This window comes from Vipera berus (genome assembly GCF_964194415.1).
Source record: "Vipera berus genome assembly, chromosome: 6".
Taxonomy (NCBI): Eukaryota; Metazoa; Chordata; class Lepidosauria; order Squamata; family Viperidae; genus Vipera; species Vipera berus.
The window spans coordinates 14,173,604-14,180,170 of record NC_138208.1 but is presented as its reverse complement, the minus strand read 5'-3'; positions in this window follow the sequence as shown (position 1 = coordinate 14,180,170).

Below are 6,567 nucleotides of genomic sequence, written 5' to 3'. Positions count from 1 at the left end.
CAGAACAGTTAACCAGTGGAACAACCTGCCTCCAGAAACACTGGAAGTTTTTAAGAAGAGATTGGGCAACCATTTGTCTGAAATGGCATAAGGTTTTATTCAGCTTAATTTTTAATAAAACAAGTGCAATAGTTTTCTTACCAATCATTATTTACCTTGCTCCTTATAATTTTTGTGTGTCTACCCGCGAAATTGGATTTCTTCTTTCAAATCTGTGGCTAATTCATGGCAACTTCTCCTAGTGAAGCCTTCCTGAACCCAGAGTTGACTTTCTTAAAGCACTTTTATATCAGAGATTCAGAATCAAAAGACACTCCACTGAGAGAAAAGCACAGTGTGTAAGGCAGCTGTGACCTCTTCCATTTTCTTCAAATATGCCAGTAAAAGCTTTAAATAAGAGATTATTTAAAGTAAAATTATTCCAACAGCACACTTTGTATGTGATTGGAGTAGGTCCATGTTTAAATAAACCAATCTGCTACAGTCCTGCATTTGATCCTGGATCTAGGATGTAGCTTAGCATCTCTCTGTGCACTGGAGTGGCTGCCATCAGATTATTTTGATAGGGGGAGGACTTAAATCCTTTTTAGAGGTATATGTATTAAATGTGAATTATTAAAAACCTTTTCTACCCCTTCATGTGTCAGGAAGAGGGAGCAAGTTGCACGCTCAGACTTTATTAGCAATCTAGCTTTTCCCCATTCCCTAATCAATATTCAAGAGAGTAATATTTAAGGTATGAATATTTCTACAGCGTAGGTCCCCAACCTTTTGGGCACCAGGGACTGGTTCTGTGGAGAGAGGTTTTTCTGCGGACCAGAGGGGGCATGGTTTTCTGTGCTGCCTGCATCCCACGGATGGTGCTTTGTTTGTGTGGACCGGTTGCTGGCATGCTGCAGCCTGGTACTGGTCCACAGACCAGGGATTGGGGATCCCTGTTCTACAGTACACTCACCCTTAAAATGTACTGAGCATGTAAAGGACAATGCATAGAAAACTATTGGCAAACCTGAAGAAGTTAACACAATTTTTTTAAAATAAGGATGTTTCATTAAGCAAGCCGCAATGGATAATGGCATCTTAATTAACATATCCAGTTGTGGTTTTTGTAATCCAAACATATCCAATTACAGTTTAGGCTAGAGTTCTCTAAGCTGGAATCATGGGCCCACGATTCCCATCATTCCCAAGCAACAAAATTAGGGGACTTTTAGGTCAACACACCTGAAGGACAAACTGGTGGACTGCTGTTCTAATCAAGATAAAGCTAATGACTGACTCACAAAGCAAGGGGTGCTGATAGTGCTCAAAAGTTATGAAGCACAACACAAACCAGTCTACCAACCAATCAAAACAAAGCAACAAATTCACTGGTTTTAATGCGAGAGGCGGAAGTCTCAAAAGGAGGTATGATGGTATAATTAAACCAGAAACGTCTACAGGAGTATGGATAATAAAAGTCATGATGGTGGCTGTGAGTGTGATAAAAGTTCCGTGCCTTTTTGTGTGGATCACAAACGCAATGCATGTAAACCTGATGGGGCTTCAATTGTACCATACTGCCTTTTTAAAAAAATATTCCCTTGCATATGTCCTGGTTAAATTATTTTATTTTGCATTGTCTGAATCAACTGTGTTTGTCTCTTAACAAAATTAGAGATGAAGGGGAAGCAGCAATGTGCTTGAAAATTAGGCAGAAGCACATCAAAAACAGACTCATCAGTGCATATGTAGATTTTCCTGAAGAATTTTTAGTAAGAGAGAGAAGATTGAATTCAAATATGAAAATTATAGAATGACTGAAAATGTTAAATTGTATACAACTTTTTTACTGGGTTTTAAATTAAAAGGGAAGTGTTGGTACATTAAATTATCATATGAAACATTTCCATTTCTGCATCTTCTTTCTGACATCTAAAAAGAAGTCCAGCAGGTTTAGATACTGGTCAGTCATGATTTATTGTGGACCAAAAGAACTGTGGTTATGAGTAGCTATGATTAACTCAATCAAATCAAATGTACTGTTCAACTGATTATATAAGAACACTCTCATCACGGGAGTACTTATTTACTTGTTTGTTGGATTTATATCTCATCTTTCCTTCAGGAGCTCAGGGTGACGTGTATAGTGCTTTCTTCTCTTTTCTGCACAATAACAATCCAATGAGGAAGGTTGGACTGGGAGAGGGATACTGGCCCACTTTCAGTTGGCTAAGTCTCCCCCTGGATGACCTAACCCAGGGGTCTCAAACTCGCCACGTCATGTGACGTGATGCGACGTATCACGACTTTTTCCCCATTGCCGGAGCCAGGGTGGGCACGGTTTCGGCATGACGCAGCCGGCCCATAGGTTGGCAATTTGACACCCCTGACCTAACCCCTTCACCTGTACAATAGGTTGACTCTTAAGAGGTCCAGGCATCAATAAGAATCATCTATCCAGGTGGTCCATAGGGCCAAGTCATAACGCAACACACATACCCCTCTCATAGGCTGAAGGGAAGATGGGCTGTATATACCATGTAAGGGTCCATGGGTACAAGGTTCTACAAGGTTCAAACCCTAGTAGAGTATTTGAATCATGTAGAAGATCTGGACCAAAAATATACCAATAATAAAGGAAAATTGGTCCGCTGGTAGGCAGAAGCATTGTGAAGAATAAGTAAGGTGTAGGTCATCTTTGCCCTTTTGTCTTTCGGTTTGCAATTGAACATGTGCACCATTTTGCCATTCTCCCTTCACTAGTTCTTTGGTGAGTGCAGCCATAAACAAGCTCTACATATTCTATGTGCCTTCTTGTCCACAAAGGTTGAACTTCTGAGCTACACAGAAAAACTAGGGTTTAGAATGTCGTGCGTTCAATTTGTTCTTTATAGTTTCTATTTTATTGTATCTGTATATACAGTACTTCAAAATTTGAAGCCACAGACTGAAGTGAAAAGATACACAATAATAATTAGATAAAAGGTAAATCTATGCCTGGTATGTGTAATTACAGGTAGTCCTCGACTTACAACAGTTCATTTTGTGACTGTTCAAAGTTACAAAGGCACAGAAAAAACTTGACTTTTGACTGTTTTTCACTTACAACCATTGCAGCATCCCCATGGTCACATGATCAAAATTCAGATGGTTGGCAACTGATTCATATTTATGACGGTTGCAGTGTCCCGGGGTCATGTGATCACCTTTTGCAACCTCCTGACAAGCAAAGTCATTTTGGAATCCAGATTCACTTAACAACCCTGTTACTAACTTAACAAAGGCAACGATTCACTTAACAACTAAAGCAAGAAAAGCCCCAGCTTCTGAAGGCAAGCTGGTCCACTGCTTAATTGTTCTGTTAGGAAGTTTCTCCGTAATTCCAGGTTGCTTCTCTCCTTGATTAATTTCCATCCATTGTTTCTTGTCTTCTGATGCTTTGGAAAATACGTTGTTCCCCTCTTCTTTGTGGTAGACCTCAAATACTGGAATACTTCTATCCATATCACCCTTAGTTTTTCTTTTTAGACTCGTGCAACCATTCCTCGTATGTTTTAGTCTCCAGGCCTTTAATCATCTTAGTTGCTCTTCTCTGCACTTTTTCCAAAGTCTCAACATCTTTTTTGTAGTCTGGTGACCAAACCTGGATGCAGCATTTCAAGTGTGGTCCACCTAACCAGTGGTAGGATTCAGCCAGTTTGCACCAGTTCGGTAGAACCGATACCTCACTTTTTGTTGAGTTCGGCAAACCAGTTATGATAAATCTGTGTTTTCCAGAGCACTTGTGGCTTTCATTCAACTTCCTTCCAGGTGGGGGGGAAAAAACCCTCCCCCAAAGTCCAAGAGTGACGGAAATCAAATGGAGATGCGGCACCTTCGATCATGTCAATCAGGTGGAAAATTAGGTGGTACTTCTCAGAGGTAATTTTAGGAATAGACGCTTCATCTCTCTAGTTTCCTGATTGGTGCATACGGGAAAGGGGAGATTGGTGCATACAAGAAAAAGTATCAATATTTCTAAATACTGATACTTTTGTAACATTCTAGTTTTGTTGTTGTTGTTGTTGTTAGCTGCGAAGTCGTGTCCGACCCATCGCGACCCTATGGACAACATTCCTCCAGGCCTTCCTGTCTTCTACCATCTTCTGGAGTCCATTTAAGCTCACGCCTACTGCTTCAGTGACTCCATCCAGCCACCTCATTCTCTGTCGTCCCCTTCTTCTCTTGCCCTCGATCTTTCCCAGCATTAGGCTCTTCTCCAGTGAGTCCTTCCTTCTCATTAGGTGGCCAAAGTATTTGAGTTTTAGCTTCAGGATCTGGCCTTCTAAAGAGCAGTCAGGATTGATCTCCTCTAGGACTGACCGGTTTGATCGCCTTGCAGTCCAAGGGACTCGCAGGAGTCTTCTCCAGCACCATAGTTCAAAGGCCTCAATTCTTTGGCGCTCAGCCTTTCTTATGGTCCAACTTTCACTGCCATACATTGCAACTGGGAAGACCATAGCCTTGACTATACGCACTTTTGTTGACAGGGTGATGTCTCTGCTTTTTAGTGTGCTGTCTAGATTTGCCATGGCTTTCCTCCCCAGGAGCAAGCGTCTTTTAATTTCTTGGCTACAGTCCCCATCTGCAGTGATCTTGGAGCCCAGGAAAACAAAATCTGTCACTACCTCCATTTCTTCCCCATCTATTTGCCAGGAATTGAGACGGCCAGTTGCCATGATCTTGGTTTTCTTAATGTTAAGTTTCAACCCAAGTTTTGCACTCTCCTTCTTCACCCGCAACAAGAGGCTCTTTAGTTCTTCTTCACTTTCTGCCATTAGAGTGGTATCATCTGCGTATCTTAGGTTGTTGATATTTCTTCCGGCAATCTTAATTCCAACTTTTGATTCATCTAGCCCTGCCTTTCTCATGATGTGCTCTGCATATAAGTTAAATAGGCAGGGCGACAGTATACAGCCTTGCCGGACTCCTTTCCCAATTTTGAACCAATCAGTGGTTCCGTGTCCAGTTCTCACTGTTGCTTCTTGACCCGCATATAGGTTTCTCAAGAGACAAATAAGATGGTCTGGTACTCCCATCTCTTTAAGAACTTGCCACAGTTTGTTATGATCCACACAATCAAAGGCTTTAGCATAGTCAATGAAGCAGAAGTAGATGTTTTTCTGGAACTCCCTAGCTTTCTCCATGATCCAGCGTATGTTGGCAATTTGATCTCTAGTTCCTCTGCCTCTTCGAAATCCTGCCTGTACTTCTGGTAGTTCTCGATCCACATACTGCTGAAGTCTAGCTTGTAGTTTTGTACACCTCTCTTATTGTTCTTACAGACTTTTAGCCATGCACTTTGGGATGTATACCCTTCAAATGGTCTGGGAGTAGGAACAGATTTCCAGAAAAAATTGCAGGCTACAGGAACCATTTGCACTACTCAGGTGACCCTGAGGACACAGATAAACCTCCCAGTGCCTCAATGACTCTCTGAGAGGATGCAAATGACCAGCTGTCTGCAAAGGAATATAATTCTTTCCATTCCCCAACATCTAGTTAGAGCTGAAGAAGCTTCTCGGATAAGAAGCAAAATGTCTTTAAAGAAAAAACAAGGAAGTCCAGTTGCCTCCTGAAAAAGCACTTTTGGGGTCTGCTGGAGTAAAATATTAATCTGTTCCTATCCAGAAACAACTGCCTCTCTTAAGAATGATTCATCACCTCCCGAACTAATTCCCTATCATCAACCAAGAAGCAAAGAGATCTAAGACTATAAGTGGCTGGCTGATGCTGTGAAGGATCCATTTCCTCAGGACTTATCCTAGATAACCTCATAGGATAGAGCATCAGCCATCCTACCTGGACCTGCCCAGTTACCATCAAGCTCCAAATAAACCTGAATGAGGGGTCCTTGGTGCTCTCTGAGCTTGCTTGTTTTCTCGCAGATGTTTCATTACCCAAACGAGCTAACATCATCAGTGCTACTTGAGAAAACAAGCAAGCTCCGAGAGCACCAAGGACCCCTCACGTCAAGCCTGAGCTACAAATATTCCCCTTTATTAAATCTGCGTAGCTTTGTCTTCCATATATCTAGACAATTCCTCACATGTTACCCCTGACCTCCTCTACCCAGTAGAATCTGGGTCTCTTTAAAAGTATCACTGGAGAGCAATCCTTCATATAGGTTGGGACTATGAAGGTCTATTGTTTTGGTGTTCAGAAATAAATAAATTAAATAAATAAATAAATTAGTTGAACCATTACTCGATTACTGCAAATGGAGCCAACAGAATTCATGTTATGCACCTTGTGGCAGGTTAGTTCTCCGCAGGGTGTCTGAACAGAAACTGGGGAACTCTGTGAGTCTAGTCCAAGGGTCTGCAAACTTGACTTCCACAAATCTTAAAAGTTGTCAAGGTTGCAGGCCCCTGGACTAGGCTGAAGCTGTCATAGCTAAGGATGAAGCAGGCACATAAGCAGGGTGGACAAAAGGCAGGAAAAGATCCCTGAGGAGAAGTAATAAAAGAAGGAGCCAAGTAGTTAAGGAGACAAAGGACAAATGTTTCACCTGAAACAAGACAAACGAAGTTGGGTCTGAGCACA